At 36.0% G+C, this 18,119-nt stretch overlaps 3 non-coding genes across 3 annotated transcripts; 2 read left to right on the forward strand and 1 right to left on the reverse strand.

Annotated features, from left to right (window-relative positions):
• The first annotated feature begins 6,692 nt into the window (after positions 1-6,692).
• Positions 6,693-6,765, forward strand: TRNAV-AAC (transfer RNA valine (anticodon AAC)). The gene has a single exon. It is a non-coding gene; the product is annotated as a tRNA-Val (tRNA).
• Positions 6,766-11,892: 5,127 nt separating this feature from the next.
• Positions 11,893-11,987, reverse strand: TRNAY-GUA (transfer RNA tyrosine (anticodon GUA)). Its single transcript has 2 exons — positions 11,951-11,987; positions 11,893-11,928 (listed from the first exon to the last, which is right to left on the reverse strand). It is a non-coding gene; the product is annotated as a tRNA-Tyr (tRNA).
• A 3,571-nt stretch (positions 11,988-15,558) lies between these two features.
• On the forward strand, positions 15,559-15,653 carry TRNAY-GUA (transfer RNA tyrosine (anticodon GUA)). Its single transcript has 2 exons — positions 15,559-15,595; positions 15,618-15,653. It is a non-coding gene; the product is annotated as a tRNA-Tyr (tRNA).
• Positions 15,654-18,119: the final 2,466 nt, after the last annotated feature.

Raw genomic sequence — 18,119 nt, forward strand, 5'->3', positions numbered from 1 at the left:
TATCGGCTGAAAGAACTCCACTCACATTCTCTCGCTTAGCAACAGCTGAACCCTTATTGGCTCAACACGAGGGTGTGTGAGGGTGTGAGTTTTAGTTCGCATTTTTGCCACGGCTCAAGACATTTTGGCAGCACAATAGCAGTGCTTCATTCTCAGCTGTATCTTCCAATTAAATAGTCATCCAGGTCCAGAGTATGTAGGCATTATGATGCATTAGCAGCAACAGCGAAGCTGGCTTATTTTCCAAACATCTTTTGTGCATTTCATACTTATATTGGCATTATATTTGTTTTCCTGTTTTGAATACGATGTTGGCTCAGTGGTAGATCGTTCACCTCTGATGCTAGGGGACTCGGGTTCAAACCCTGCTCCCGCCAAGTGAACTTTGGGGTGGACAAACACCGTGTGCGTGGGTTTTCTCGGGGTTCTCCTGTTTCCTCCCACTTTCTTCATTCCACCATTTCATTCATTACTCATTATCACTGTCTCCTTTAGCCTAACCGGCATAACCGTGGGACGTAAAACTCAAAATTTCAAATTTTTTGAATACGATGTGTTATTGATGCAGACCACAAAAAATTACATGTGCCGACTCAACGAAAACTGGAATAAGTAAGTAAGTAATAAATGGTTCAATACTTCAAAAGTAACACAAGTTATTAAATTCCAACTCCGAATCGCTTAATTTTATGTGAATAACCACTTTCAGTTGGTTCATATTTTTGACGAACGATGATATCACAATATTAAGAGTATACGTACTCCAGGAGGGTGTCCGGTAATTCCTTTTCAAAAGTTGTCAACCCTATACATATACAATAATTTTAGAACGCATACTTTTTTTTCAGTTTTTTAATGTGCAAATAAATTGTAGGTGTGAATTAAATAATTATAAAAGACACATTCTGAGGTTTTTAACACTTATTTCCGCTAAAATAAATCAATAAAGATTTGCGAATTTCCAAATAGCAACCCTGTATCTATTCTTTGAAATCAATTACGTTTACGAGGTGGTGAAAATATTGAGTTTGTTCACAGTAGTGTTAGTAAGGATTATTTTTTAAAAAATGGTGAGGACAGTGTTTTAAAGTTCGAAACTGAAGATTACTAGATAAGTTTATTATAGGCTTATACTAGTTGAATATACCCATGCTTCGCACGGGGGCTGTATTTGGAAGTCAACGCCTGTGGGAGTATCACCATTGATCTCAGCGACCGCGAAAACTATGGATTTGATACTAATATCGGTCATTTTGGTCTATTTTTTTTTTACATGTTTCGGTATCCACCCCCCTTCCCGCTGACTCCCGGCCCGCATACAATTGTAACTAAATTTGCAAATCATCGCTAATCGAAGTGTCACCATTGATTTCAGCGACCGCGAAAACTATGGTTTTGACACTAATATCGGTTATTTTGGATTACTTTTATATGTCTCGGTATCTCATCTCCTTCCCCTGGTGACCCCGGGCCCGGCCCGAAGTCGAATAGCGTGAATTTAAAAGTTAATGCGATCGGAGTTTCACCATTGATTTCAGCGACTGCGAAAACTATGAATTCCACACTAATATAGGTCATTTTCTACTACTTTTACATGTCTCGGTAAACTCCTCCCTGGTTCGAATTTTGACAAAAACGTTTAACTCTAGTCTGGAGCTTGGACCAAGGTATTCGTGACTAAAATTTGGTAACTCTCGGTCAATTTGTCTGGTTCCCAGGCCAGTTCCGGTAAACGCCCCCCTGGGACCCCCTGGTTCAAAATGTGAAAAAAGGGCTTTGTCTTGATCTGGGGCCTGGGCCAAGGTACCCCTGATCAAAATTTGGTAACTCTCGGTCCACTCGTCTGGTCCCCAGACCACACACAGACAGAAAGACAAACATACAACAAACTCTTTATTTTATTTATATTAGATTAAATTAGATTATTGCTATTATTATTAGTATTGTAATTGTTTCTAATCACGTACACAACGAATATATGTTTTTTTTTTTTTTTTTGTAATATACGATAACTTTAAAGATGAAAAACAAAAAGTTTGTTCTTTGAGGTTGGCAACTCTGACCACTGTTCATCATGCAACATGGCTCCTCGTTGTTCCAGAGTTACTATATGTTATATGAAGTTACATCCTTTGAAGCAGTCAGGCAGATGTTTCTATGAAACACTACTCGACTACGTGCTTTCCGGAGAAAGAACTACATACATAGATGAGAGCCCAAATTACCCCAAAGTAAGCCAAGAGTAGAGAACAGAGTAAAAAGGCACAGGGCAACAATATGGCTGGTTAATCTCAGAGATAAAGCGTTTTTTCTTAATGAGAAATATACATAAAATTAAATGTTGATACATAAAATTAAATGTTGATAATATTAAATTCCACAGAGCTGCAAATTATGGTTGAACTGGCGTATGCGGGATTATTATTATTATTATTATTATTATTATTATTATTATTATTATTATTATTATTATTATTATTATTATTATTATTATTATTATTATTATTATTATTATTTTCTGGATAGGGCTGGAATTATAAAGTATACAGTAGTACTTTATGATAACGCTATAAAAAAATATTTCATCTACTTAAGAAATTATGTCGTCTGAGGAAGAAAATATTTCAAGAATTAAAAAAAAAAAAACATTCTGATAGTATAATGTTTAAGAAACATTGATGCGTATATCTCATAAAAAATACTTTCGTATAAATTGTTGCGTAAATATGCTCAAAAGTTATAGTTTCATTATAGTGCCGAAGTTACACAGCTTTCATATCCAAATTTTAACTATGCACAAGTCTTTTCGTTTTATTTAATGTATGGATTTTATTCTTTTTGATGAGTGAAATAAACTTTTTTTTTTTAAAAAAAAAAGTTTATTTTCTCACTTGTTTACAAAACAATACGTACAACTTCCAAAGAAACTCCTACTTTCTTGTTTTTTTTTTTTCCCTACCCTCACAAGTTAATTAATTGGAAAGAGGACAAAGAATGAAGTAAATTATCAATTCGAGTTTACTTACAAAGAAAATTTTCACTCAACACCTTTCTGGCAAGACTGCATTTTTAGACAACCTGGGTTTTACTAACTCTTTGCTTGTTTCACTTCAAAAAAAAAAAAATATATATATATATATATATATATATATATATATATATATATATATATATATATATATATATATATATATATATATATATATATATATTTAATTTGAGGGGTCTGAAGCCCCATAAGCAATCCTCTCTTACGTTCACGACTTTCTATTTGTAATATTTTGATCATGAAATACTTTGATTTCCATACCGAATCACCTGGATATTTTTTTTTTTTATATTGCCATTTGCACAACAGTCGCACGACGCTTCTGAGTGATAGTCCACATTAAAGCTCAACGTGACCTGTCACTGAGGGTTTTCTTCCGACCACTGTTCCTCTTCGTCGATGTAGTTTTGCCGTGAGTTTTGTAGTAGGTCGCGACACAGCAAATATACTTGCACTTTCTTCATGCTTGCACTGCACAACCTACTGTCAACAATTTGTGTTATTTCGAAATCAGAAAGGTCATTTATTTTATACTATCACCGTTTGCTCAGTTCACTGCACACTGCCGTTCTACTTTCCTTCACGTACAGACTTTACCTGGGTGGGTATTAAAAGTGTTTGAATTCTTTTCTTATAAGTTTATCCCTTCTGCATTATAGGGAACGAAGACTTTCTAAGTTCTCTAAAGATTTTTGCAAGTGTAACATAGGCTGTTGGAAACTTTGAGTTGATTAGTTTCATGTTTAAGGTCTCTTTTCAGTAACAAGGCCTGTATGTAAAACTTTCCAGATAGGGTCAGAAAATTATGGCTTTTTTGTGGGGGAATCAATGCGATGTCACTTTCATAGACTTCTTAGAGCATGTCTCAACAATCAATAAGGAACGTTATTGTTTGTCACTGTATAAGGTACGTAGCCCAAGAAACTGGAGCTACAAGGCAAAGTCATCAAACACCATCATGATAATGCCAAGCCTCACACAGCCATGATAATACAGCAATAATATCATGAAAATGGGATGGGAAGTCATCCCTTAGCTTCCTTATGGTCCAGACTTGGCTCCTTCGGGTTTCTTCTTATTTGCTCATCTGAACGCCCACCTGCGAGGACAGTGACAAGGCCGTCATTTATTGTGTAAAACAATAGTGTAACACTTAGCCAAATGCATTTTACCAACATGTATTCAAAGTATGGAGGGAACGTTCGATGAGATGCGTCACAGCAGATGGAGGCAGCATTGGGTGACATGGTCCTGTAGCCACAAGCAGGACGGTAGCCAGCCAAAAAATGTAGGGGGGGCGGCGGCTGAAGTTAGGGGGGCCGATCCAACTATATTATACTTTATCACCATATTATATTATAGTTCATTTGCAACCCAACCGTGAAAATTTTAGGGAGAGGGCGGCCCCCTAGACCCCCCTGGATACGGGCCTAGCCACAAGATCAAAGTATGTTCACCTAAAATTTTCATCATTATATTGCTACTAATAACAATATTATATCCATTTGTGCAAAACTTATTGAACTTTCTTTTGTAATATTCATATTCAATAGACTCCTACTTTTCAGTTAGGATTAGGCGATAGTAAGTTGATTTAAAATTTGACTTAAGCCAAATAAATGTGTTAATTATAAATTTACGCATAACTATTTGAAAAGACTCTTCCAAGGTTTATGCTAAAGCTTAGAAATCATAGTCATTTTGTGAAGTGCAAATTTAATTTCACTTTTGTTTATTATTATTATGATTCTATTCCTTCGTTTTGTCGGAAATAAGGATAAAGCGGGGTTACATATCGGACTTCTTTTTAATAATAATAATAATAATAATAACTAGGAATGCAATGGATGTACCCGATTGCAATGAAATGAGCTGAGCGAGCTTAAACTACGTAATCATTCCTAGCCATTATGCAATAATAAATGTCATTTTTAATTGTTGACAAAAAAATCGCGTGAAAACTTTTTCCCCATGTTAAGTCTATGAAAGCGTTTTTCGGTCATTATTCCTCGATGGTACATCGGATTTTTGATTTGACCTATGTTGTCACTCAGCACGACATACTCTATCAGCGTGCTAAGTTTGGTTGAGATCGGCCAAACGGTCTAGGAGGAAGCGTTTTTCGGTCATTATTCCTCGATGGTACATCGGATTTTTTTATTTCGACCTATGTTCTCACTCAGCACGACATACTCTATCAGCGTGCTAAGTTTGGTTGAGATCGGCCAAACGGTCTAGGAGGAGTTCGCGGACAACCAAACGGCTAACCCGAGTATAAGAGCTTCGCTTCGCTCAGCTCAATAATAATAATAATAATAAACAATGAAACATTCTCATTCTTATTTTGATTAGTTTTTAAGCAAGCTCCAAATGTTACTTTTGATTTGTTATACGTCATCCATGTCGCTCAACACAAGAGGATTTGTGCAAGATAATGTAGGAAGTTCTGGCTTCGAAGTTCGAGAAATGATCTTTGGGTGGACCAAGAAGATAATATTCGTATAATGCTAAGTTTTTCCCGGGAGTTTAAAACAACGCGGATTGGATTGGCTTGCCACAAATCAAAGTCATGTATTGCCGAATGCATGTTCCTCCTACAACGAATCTTGTTATTCCATAGAAACAATAATGTGTGCAGAAATTCATAAAGAAGGGGTGAGGGTTCATGCACTCAATTTAATATAATTTCAGAGCACGCATGATTTTCATACACACACACACACACACACACACACACACACACATATATATATATATATATATATATATATATATATATATATATATATATATATATATATATATATATATATATACAGGGTGGTAGGTAACTCCACCAACAAACTTTGGGAGGTGATTCCTTATATGAAATGCAAGAAAAAAGTCTTATAAACATAGGTCGAAAAACGTCTCATTTCAGAGTCATGAACCGCCGAAAATTCGAAAAATCATGTTTCGAAACACCCTGCGTTAGAAACTATACGACCTATAACAAGCGGTTTAAGGAATTACACAGGAACTAGTATGAGAACTATCTAAATATCCATGTTTTACCACCTTTCGTTATCGGCTAAACGAACGCGTTATTAGTACTTAAAGGAGTATCCCTATACCTCAATTTCTTTTTTACAGTTCGTTAATATTGTATGATATTGTTAAACGGGATCAAAACCCCGAAACCCTCCCTTGCGTACGCCCCTACACGCGTACGCGTACCCTCCCTTGCATAGAATGTTTGTTCCAGTATTGCAGTAGTACGTATAAATAAAAAGAGTATACTTGTAATACATTGAATCACGGTAACAAAACGCAAAATTTCATTATTGTCACAACATAACTTTTAAGATATTTTCATCCGCGCCGAACTCACACCAACGCAAGATTTCATTTTTATTACATTTCTTTTCCTGAAGGAATTTATATAATTGAACAAGTTACTTCCTCTATCTACGATTTCGTAGGTTCCTCTTTAGTTATCGTGACCTTGAGATGCTGTGTGTGAAAAGAATAATATATGCCATCGGGCTTCTTAACATTGCGTAGTTACGAACTACTTTCTCTCCTTTCTTGAGAAACCAGTTCACATTAAAACTGCCCTGCTTTCACCGGTGATAAAAGTTTCTAAAGGGACAGACGAATGTGAGTGCTCATGGTGTAGTGGTTATCACATCCGCCTAACACGCGGAAGGTCCCAGGTTCGAGCCCTGGTGGGCACAAGCGTTATTTTATTTATCCACACCGCAAGCTTTTGCTTTCTAATATTAAGAAAAATAAAGTTGGGAATAACTTTATATGGACGAGCTTTTCAGTTGTGTAACGGATAATCAGCTAACACAATCAAATGGTATGTCCTACTTTGCGTGTTATTTGTAAATTGATATTATAACAAATCTGGCAACTTTGATCATTTCTCGAGTACGTAGGTTAGAAGTATAAATGAGTAATTATTCACTACAGATTATCGTAGAGTAATTGATGACAATATAAATTATGGCAGTGACTCCTAAGAGTGTCACGACATTTTAGAACTTAATAATTAATTAAAATAAATTTTGACAGAGATTTTACCAGTCAATGCATCCAGCAGGACTGACAATGCGCATTACTACCTTATAGAAATGTACAGTTTTACACTATAGTTTATATAATAATAATAATAATAATAATAATAATAATAATAATAATAATAATAATAATAATAATAATAATAATAATAATAATAATAATAATAATAATTATTATTATTATTATTATTATTATTATTATTATTATTATTATTATGGGCGTCTCTCTATGTTAAACTGGGGGGGGGGGCGGAGACGACTAGAATGCTAGTAGACCCCAACTATTATTAGCCAAAATTATAAGTAAACTGGAATCTACTTTACTATTTAATGGCATCCGCTCTTTCTACCTTTAGCAACACAATTCAACATTATTTTCTTTCATCACTAGTAGACTACTTATCGAAAAAAAATAAGTTTATACGTATATAATATGGTTTTTAGGTACTTTCTTCACCTTGACATTCTTACCGGCGAATTCTGTAGTTTTATAGTCCTCATATATTTCGATTTTTTTTTCTTTTTTAGCTAACAAACTCTGAAAGAAGTCTTACGATGCCCTTTGATTTGATTGCGAATTTCGAATTTTTCATTTTCATTCTTCTTCTGTATTCTTAGTAAACTCGAAAGGTATATTCTACCTTTTTGTTCTTCATTTCGCTGTATGTTTTTGAACTTGTCCAATGAACAATCCTCGATTACTTCATTTTCCGTTTTAATGTCTAAAATGTACAGTTTATTCTTGCTGTCATCCGTCTCCTCAAACTCAATTCGCTCTTCAAAACTCGTTCCTTTCTTTCGTTTCTGTATTGTCCCTTGCTGTCTTTCTACAGTATTCGTATGAAATTTACTCCCGAAAAAAAAAATATATATATAATATTCAAATTTCTCTATATTTTTAAATTCTTCTTGTCTCCTTCACTTTTATTGTATATTTCCCTTCTTTGTAGATTTATCTACTTAATTCGCAGATAAAACTTTCTATACATCTTTCCTTCCCTTTTCCAGTTTCCCTTTGTCATGAAAACCAATTATTACTGGTTAAGTAATGAAAAAAATTGTGTGCCTGCAGCCGAGACTACTTTGACTAACCAAGAAGGGTAACTTCAAAAAAAAAAAAAAAAAAAAAAATCCTTCTTTGAAAGTGACATACGTCTGGCGGACATTCTAATCATATTAACCTAATGTTTAAGAAGAGACATTTTAATTTGTTCTGCCTATGTTTCTATTTCTTCCATATAGATCTAAATACTTTCAGCATTGATTCATTTAACTCGTACTCAAAATATTTTGGGGGACGCGTCCCCCATGTCCCCCCACCAGAGACGCCCGTGATTATTATTATTATTATTATTATTATTATTATTATTATTATTATTATTATTATTATTATTATTATTATTATTATTATTATTATTATTATTATTAAGAAACCAAAAAGTGTGTCGTTCGATGTCGTAGGCTTACTACGCTTACTACGGGGCTTATGCCACAGTTCGAACATGACAGTGCAAACTTCATCTATCAATTCGATGCAGCTCCATGTCACTTTCATCACAATGTCAGAAATTTCCTCAACAACAGACTGCCACACTGCTGGATTGGGCGGTGAGGTAAAAATGATCATCAGCTTCTACGTTGGCCACCAAGATTACCGGATTTAACCACCTTGCGATTTTTTCTGTGGGGGACATCTAAAAGACATTGTCTACAAACCCCCTCTACCAAAAGATGTGAATGAACTGAAAGAGCGCATCACTGCTGCAGTGCAAACTGTTGATGCAAACATGTTGTAACGGGTCTGGGCGGAATTGGAATACCGAATAGATGTAGACTATGCAGGGTAACCAAAGGGGCCAACATAGAACATTTGTGACGTACTATTTTCATTTTTTTTATCACAAAAACTTGGAGAGCTTTAGCATTTAACTGTAAGATTTGAAGCTATTTGGATGATTAATAAAAAAAAATTATAAGGAGTTGTAATCGTTCACATCATTTTGAATCACGCTGTATTAGATCTTTTGATACATTTTTGGATCAAGGACTACAGAATTTTTGAACGGCTCCTAAATTGATTTTTCGTATTTTTTACGGAATAAGCACATCATACTGAGTTAAGAGATAGTTTGGGTTTGGCCACATTACGGCACAAGAAAATGTTTGATTGAAAAAATATTGGATCTTTCGATCCAATAAGTAGAAAGAAATAACATTTCAGGGAAATGATAACTATTTTAAAAGAAACAATAAGGATAGCACATTATCTGGGCACAAGAAAATTACAAGAAAAAAATCTCTAAAATAAAATCAATAACTGCACTAGCATCAGATCTACGAGGGACTGAACTGGTCCCTAACATTCTTAACGATTACAAGAAATTAAACGTTGTTGGAGAAGGTATTTTTTTCTCTTCCTTTGTGAATTCATCTTTAATTTATTCTCTTTTGTATCTGATTCATATAAATTTGAGAATTATTACCACATACAGAGCAACTGAAGTGGTAGAATGTTAACCTGAGTCAAATGGCCACCCTCTAGTTCAATTATTTTTAACTACGAAAACCAGATCTCTTGCTCTATCGCTTTCTCTTGATTCATATAGCTTTAATTTCTTTATATTGCCGGATTGCTACTGAAAACTTGGTCTCCTATTTGGTCTAGGAATTAATTCGTGCGGTTGGTACGCACACATTGAAGCTGTAGTACAAACACAAAATACATAAATACCTTAAGAAAAATATTGTCCATCGCTAGCCACCACTTTCGCCCATCTGTCAGGCAATGTACGGATTCCGTGGCGAAAGAAGTCCTCATCCTTGCAAGCGATCCAGTCAGAGACCCATGTTTCGATATCTTCTGAAGAAGTAAACCGTTGTCCAATCAAATCGTTGTTCATGCAATCGAACAAGTAGTAGTCCGAAGGAGCAACGTCTGGTGAATACGGCGGGTGGGGTAAAACTTCCCATCCGACATTTTCTAAATAGATTTTGACCGGTTTTGCGACATGTGGGCGAGCGTTATCATGTTGAACAATAAGTTTATCATGTCTGTTCTCCCATTCTGGTCGTGTTCTGGCCAGAGCTTGCTTCAAACGCATTAATTGTCGTCGATAACGTTCTCCATTCATAGTTTCACCCTTTTGCAGCAGCTCATAGTACACCACACCTTTCATATCCCACCATATGCACAGCATAACCTTTGCACAGTGAATATCTCGTTTTGGTTGTGATGGACCTGGTTCACCTGGTTTCACCCAGGCCTTTTTTCGTTTAGGGTTCTCGTAATGGATCCACTTCTCATCACCCGTAATAATTCGATGCAGAAACCCCTTTCTGCTCTGTCGTTGAAGCAGCAATTCGCAAATGGTTTTTCGTCTTTCAACGTCTCTGTCTTTCAATTCATGTGGAACCCAATGTGACATCTTTTGAATCATTCCCATGGCTTTCAAGCGTTTGGAGACTGTTGTTTGATCAACGCCTAATGCTGCTGCAAGTTGTTCCTCCGTTTGACACGAATCCTGCTCGAGCAATGCTGTCAATTCTTCGTCTTGAAATTTTTTTGGCTGTCCAGCTCGCTCTTGGTCTGCCAAGCCGAAATCACCACTTCTAAACCGTGCAAACCACTTCTGACACGTTCGCTCAGCTAGAGCATGGTCACCATACACTTCCACCAAAATACGATGACTTTCAGTCGCACTTTTCTGCATGTTAAAGTAATGCAGCAGGACACCCCGCAAAAACACTTTATCAGGCACAAATTGCGCCATGTTCACTTAACTACAAACTGGTGTTGTTGACGCTTTAATCCACTGCCCTATACTACGAACGATACGCGATGACAGGGGTTTGCAACACATGTGTGGATACACGGAACTGTGGGACGCTCCGTTCGTTGCGCCATCTCTTGTCCACCCGCACGAATTAATTCCTAGACCAAATTCTTGTAATCAAACATGGTATCACGCGCACCAACACCCTAAAATGAAAAGAAGAATCTTACTGGTTGTTGGAAGTTGTCTCCTCTCATTTTCTGAAACATACACGCTGTAGCTTTTTTAAAATACTTCCTTAACGAATCTGATGAAGGTAATAATACGTTGTCGAAACTGTAACACAGATTAACAATGATAAGTGCTACCTTTGGTCAGTTTTCTTTAAGTTACACGTGGTTCCCAAGTTAGGACAGGTAGTATTCATAACAAATGTAAGTATTAGCTTCTCGTGGCTTTAAATGAATTAGAGTTCGACTCCCGGTGGCTCGGACCGGACGTCAAGTTGTATGTTCACTTCCCAATTAACGTCAATACTAAAACGGAGGTTTAAAGTCAAAAGTAATTGAAATTTCCTCGTGGCTATATAAGAGTACGAGTCCTTAGTACGGGAGACCAGGATTCGTTTACGGTCGGGAGCTCTGTGAGTCGAATTTCACCTCTTATATAGCATCATTGCTGAGGAAGGCTGAATTTCAACTCAAAATTATGCGGGGGAGGGCGGCGCGGTGTCTCAGTGGTAGAGTGATCACCTCCGGTGTTTGGGGTTCCTGGTTCGATCCCAGCTCTCGCCACGTGGACTTTGTGGTGGACAAACACCGTGCTCGTGGGTTTTCTCGGTGCTCTCCCGTTTCCTCCCACTTTCTTAATTCCACCATTTCATTCATTTCTCATCATCATCGTTTCGTTTAGCCTAACCGGCATAACTGTGGGACATAAAACTCAGCAAGATTTCATTTCATTTTCAAACTGAAATAGCTAGTTGTGAAATTTAAAAAAAAAGTTTTCCTCCGGGTCGGATTTGAACCAGCGACCTATGGATTACTGCTTACAAGTGCAATCAACTACAGTCCACCGCCCTACCAACTGAGCTACCAGAGGAATTGGCAGGCTGGTGTTTACGTCACTCATACTTTCTAAAGCATAAGAGTGGAATTCTTTAGTACTGAAAAGGGAAAGTTATGCCAATGAATCAAACGTTCATTTCTGTGATCTTTAGAAACCGAAGTAGGAGTTCTAATTGCGAAAAGCAAGTTAGGATATTTCATCATTCACGGCTGTTCTTTCTGTCCATCATGGAATCTGTATGTTGAGAACAAAATGGCTTTTAAATAAGTAATCTTCAAATTTGCAATCATCAATTTATACATCCATCTGGAATGTTATTATCTGTCCATTAATGGCGTATCCAATAATGTATCTGGAGGTTTCCTAGTCGCTGTTCTAAATCAAGTGAAGACACAATTTCGAGTTTGCATTCTGTATATACGTAATGTGGGTCTGACAATCTATCCCGAAACAGTGACACTCAACCAGTGGCGGATCTAGCCGGGGCCTAGGCCCCCAGTTTTTTGAGTGACAGAAACAACTTAAGCTATTATTTACCTATATATTTTTGAAAGTTTATAATAAACTCATGATATATCTATCATAGTCTGGGGTCTGTCTGTTCCCCTCCAGTTTTTAACTTCTAGACCCGCCACTGCACTCAACTGTTAGCATAGTTGTTCCTTTTGCATGTCCTTACTAATATATAAAAGAACGTATGTGTTTGTGTATCTTTCGTAAGAACTATCAAATTCTATATACAGATCGCGTACGAAGTCGATTTTTCGATTTTTGAGGGATCGATTAGGTAGTCAAAAAATATAGACTATCTCAGAAGACTTTCAAGTAACATAATCCAAACTTGCGTACTGTTAAGTCAATGTCAAAAATGATCACTTCTACTAGTTATTTATAAAGCACGTACTTTTAGATTCAACTTTATCCTTTAATCCTTTTTTTTTTTTTATTTTTTTTTAAAGCTACAAATTTTCATCACATTTAGGTTATTTTCATTATTGTAAAAGTTTCACATATTGGTATTGTATTATCTGATCTCTTAAGTTTGGGGATCAATTCAAATGAAGTCATGTGGCTATTACGAGAAAATGTGATTAATAAATACCAAGCGCTTATTGGACCACTTCTTCTTAGGTGCACATCCAGAAATTTTTGTTGGGAAGAGTCTAAGATTTTGGGGGCGGGAGGGGCTCAATAGTACAAGCCCCTACGTCTACGTATGTAGTATGAACGGGTTTTCTGCACCCGAAAAGACGATAAGTAATTGTAAAATACTTCCATCTATATTGCCGAAAAAATGGAACTAGATCGTTTTTTTTATAAGAGAAAGGCTACAGATGAAGTGTAAGATCAAATTTTCATGCTACATTAATCATTTCCCTGTAAAAGAAGCATAGTTTTGTTGAGAAACTATACAAATTTATGTTGAGTTAGAAAGTTTTTGAGGAGTAACACCTGTTCAACTCCCGTGGGTGTGCCTTTTGTTTCTTGGCGCCTGTTTCTGATTCCATCTCCAGTGAGCCCCAAGGTTTTCGAGTAGCCTCGAAATAAAGGTAGGATCACATATTTAAATCGTAGATCCTGTCGCGTACAGCCGTTTTATTGAAATAGGAAGGCGCAATCCTTTACTTAAGCAATAATAATCAAATGGAGTTAAGTTGATTTTGAGTTTAACGTTCTTTTTCAGCAGCGAGGTTATATGAGACAGGGCCTACTGATTAACGCGGAATCCGAACCACATAAACTCCGGCCGGGAATCGAACTCAAATGAAATGGATCTCACCTCTGTTGCGACTCTGGTTCGACTTCAGGCCATTTGAGTTTGTGGTGGACAATATCGTGTCTGAAAATTCTCTCGTTTCTTCCCACACTCTTACAGTACTTCATTAACTCTTTTTCATAAGGTTTTTCATAATAGCAGAGACACTTGCAAACCTCTTGCTGTAAGCTTGAATTGCAAGTCAGCCAAGCTTACATCCAGCTTGATTGAAAAACGCGCAAGCATGCTGCAAGCTGGATTCCAGTAACGAAGTTACATGGAGACTACCTTGCATTTAGTGTTCCATTCAAGCTTAACGCAAGCGTTTTACAAGTCAAGTCAATAGCCAATGAATGGCCAACGAACGGCTATGACGCTCTGCGAAGGATCTAAAGCATCACTTGCAAGTATAACAAAAGGCAAATTGTATGAAAGCATGCGTTGAAAAAGCAAGCGTAAAAAGCCAAAAGCCAAGCACGCGCTAACTGACCGAAAAGTTTCTTGCTACGAAGGATTAGTCTCCTTTTGCCTATAAGTATAATAGTGGAACGTAAAACCGTAGATTTAATCTTCTTTCAAGAGCAATCGATTATACAGATGCGCCGATTTCTCTGTAATTTTGGGGGAGCCCATTCAGATGCAGAAGGTATATATATATATATATATGAAGATTTTAAGACAAATTGCACTCGAATTTATCCAAATATAGTATACTCATAAATACAATAGGGGGCCCACATGAGCTTTGGGGAGCCCCGGGCTCCCTCGGCCCCCCCAGGATCGGCGCTCTTGGTTACCAACTCCTTTAAAACTGTTTTCAAATTATAATACAATATACAGTACATATTGTTAAAGTTAATTCTCACTGAAGTAACTTTTACTTTCCACGTACCCCCTTAACCCACCATAACTTCTATATATATATATATATATATATATATATATATATATATATATATATAAAAGGAAAGAAATAAATTAAAAAGTCAGAAATTCTGGTCCTGTTCTGCTCCCAACCACAAACTTTATCCTTAACGTTCTTAGGACTTAACATTACACTAATAGTCTAGTTCCCTTATCAAAAATAGACCCTTCCTGTTTTTATCCTTGAAGAACATAATTCTTATCTCTGGATTGTATACAGCTGTCAAGCTATTCACAGGTGGGATGGAACGAGATTAAGCTATGTTTGTTAACTTTTATGAGGCTGTCAGTGTTAATTGAATTTAAAATTACTAGGGTTATGCATATAGAAAAGGGATTTTCTTTCTTATTGGTTTCCGAGAAGTAAATTGAAAAGATCAAAGGTAACAACATAATCTAATTTTCGACAAGTGTAAAACAAAATTGTTTCACTTGAAAGCCCTTATCTTGTTATATTTGAATGAAAACAAGAAGCACTTTCTGATGGATGACTTTTTTATGTTTGTGACGTTCTGTTTATTAATAATCTCTTGATATTTTATGTAGGCTATGGAGAAGATTTTTATATCAGTAATGACTCTCGGTTATAAGAATAACTAAATTACAATAGAACAAATACTTAGACTAATTAATGATATTACAGGATGGCGCAAAAGTTCTTATCCTATTCCCGAAGTTTCTAACTTTGCTTCAATTTTTTTTTTTTAAATGGTTCTGTTGTTTGATTACATTTATTAAGAGGTTTACATTGTGTGTCATCAAGTCGACAAGATAATATTGGCCAAGTGAGCACCGTTAGAGTAAATGCAATGAATGTATGATCCATTAGCGCAACTCTCCCTTTTTAGTATCAGCCAGTACTCTAGTAGGGGCCTTGTTTTGGTTGTACAAAGTATGAATTATATTGAACACGGCCTATAAGTTCCTCTGGTAGCTCAGTTGGTAGAGCGGTGGACTGTAGTTGGTTGTACTTGAGAGCAGTAATCCATAGGTCGCTGGTTCAAATCCGGCCCGGAGGAGTGTTTTTTTTTTTTTTTTTTGTAATTTCACAACTAACAGTTCCTGTTTACAACTCTTGAGTTGAGTTTAAATTTAGCGTCCCTCAGCAATGGAATTATATGGAACGTGGGATTCGACTCATATGAACTCTCGACCGAAATTGAACCTGGGTCTCCTGTACCAAGAACACGTACTCTAAATATGTAGCCACGACGGTACTGCGGTTATTTTTGAGATTAAACCTCCTTTTTTAGTATTGAAATTAATTGAAAAGTGAACATACAACATAACGTCCGATCCGATCCGAGTCTAACTCTCTATTTATCCACGAGAAGTTAGTATTTACATTTCTTCTGAATACTATGTGTCCTAGCTTGGGAACTTAAAGAAAACTGTCCAAAGTAAAAACTAACCATTGTTAATCTTTGTTACAGTTTCGACAACTTTTTATTGCTTTCATCAGATTCGTATAGGAAGTATGACGAAAGGCTACAGCGTGTATGTTTCAAAAAATCAGAGGAGACATCGAATAACCAATAAGATTCTTCTTTTCATTTTAGGGTGTTTGGTGCGCGTGATGCCATGTTTGATTACAAGTAGGAGACCAATTTTTCAGTAGTAATTCAGCAATCTAAAGAAATTAAAGCTATGTGAATCAAGAGAAAGTAAACTCTGGTTTCCGTAGTAAAAGAATGGAACTAGAGGGTAATGAGCAGACCAATTGACCCAGGGTGAACATTCTAGCATTTCATTGCACTGTGTGTAGTAATAATTCTTAAATTTATATGAATCAGGTACAAAAGAGAATAAAAATCATTTCATAAAGGAAGAATAAAATACCTTCTCCAACAACGTTTAATTTCTTAGGACACGTTTCTGTCAGCCGTAGATCTGATGCCGATTGTTGGGTTGTGTTTGAAATCATAAAGTATCTTATCTCCTAAATTACCGAGTATTACTAAATTAACTAGTTCACTTTACAAGTGACAACCGAACACTATAAAACGTCAATCCTCTTTCTATCCACCTTTAATATCCCAATTCTCTTTATATTTATTCATATGCAGACCTAACCAAGTTTATAGCAAACTTGCTAGTTTCTCCATTGCAAGCCTGCATCAGACTTGCAATTAATACGCAATTATTAGGCTAACCTTCACATTCCTTTCAATTGATACATTTTGTCAAGCATGACTTAGAATTTACACTTGGTAAAACCATACACAAAGAGAATATCTAAGGTTAGGTCTATCTAGGAAAACTGAGGACTTACTTAGATTTACCGTGAACGTATTTACCTAGTGGGAATCAGGGTTGTTTTATTTAAAACAAAATGTTTAAAATAAATTATTAAAACTTGTTTTAAACAATTGATTTTGTTTAAAACAAATTTTGTATATGTTTTGTTTTAAACGTGTGTATTTTTTGAGGCTTGTTTTAAACATATGTTTATTTTTATTTTATTTTATTTTTGTTAAAAAAAATCTACCAAAGAAAATAAATTGTCAAAAAGTGCTTCCCATTCAGAAGACTATTTTCTTCTCATGTAACTGTTTTGATTTCCCGTGGCTACAGCGGCAGGTCAATGTGGTGATCTACAATTTATTTTGTCTCTTTTTTCCATTGCTTTTAGCTTTAATAGTATTGTTAAAATGCTTATCAGTTAACTTGCGATAAAGTGTCGTAGTCGAAGGTTGGAGCACCTGTAGAACTGATATATAAAAATAAATAATAGAATTATCATGGAAACAAGTTTTCGTGTTGTGTTCAGGAAACAAACAAAGGGTTCTTTGCTAAATTGCAGTACTGAAATTAAAATATCGCAGCATTCGTTGATACATACAGTGCATGTTGGTTCTGAGTCTTCGTTCAAGTTGGAATCGTTTAACATGAGGTTTACGGGAAGAAAACAAGACATCATTTGGAGCAAATTTATTAAGTAATTCAAACTCCATCAGATAAGAAAACGACCATTAGAGCTCACTGCAAAACATGTAAGAAAGAAATGGTTGGTTTAGTTCAAAGAATGAAGAATCATTATGAAAAATGCAATGCTATGAAGAAACTGGAAACCCAAACAGATGGTAGAATGGTTGATCAGAAAATTGCTTCTGATGATTCTAACGTCAGTGTTGTGGTTGAGATGCAAGCGGGAACTTCAGTTAATTTCTTTTACAATACATTATGAAAATTTTATTTCATCCCCCTGTCCGACCTCCGTTCTATTAAAAAAAAAAAAAAAAATCTTTACCTGTTGGCATAGTTTGTATTGAAGGTATCAGGCAAGAAAGCGCAACGTATGCCAGTCACCCGCCTAACTATCCTTTAAAGCATAGTACTTATAGTCACATCATTGTCGAACATCAGTGAATCTTCTGGGACAACTTAATCTACATTTGTTTGTCTGTCTTTGTATGTACCACGCCACAGGGGGCAATTTTCTGTCTTTTAACATTAAATTTTGAGGGTAAGAGGCACGAGACGTC

Source organism: Thermobia domestica, chromosome 13, assembly GCF_964235325.1.
Source record: "Thermobia domestica chromosome 13, izTheDome1.hap1.1, whole genome shotgun sequence".
NCBI classification, from domain to species: domain Eukaryota; kingdom Metazoa; phylum Arthropoda; class Insecta; order Zygentoma; family Lepismatidae; genus Thermobia; species Thermobia domestica.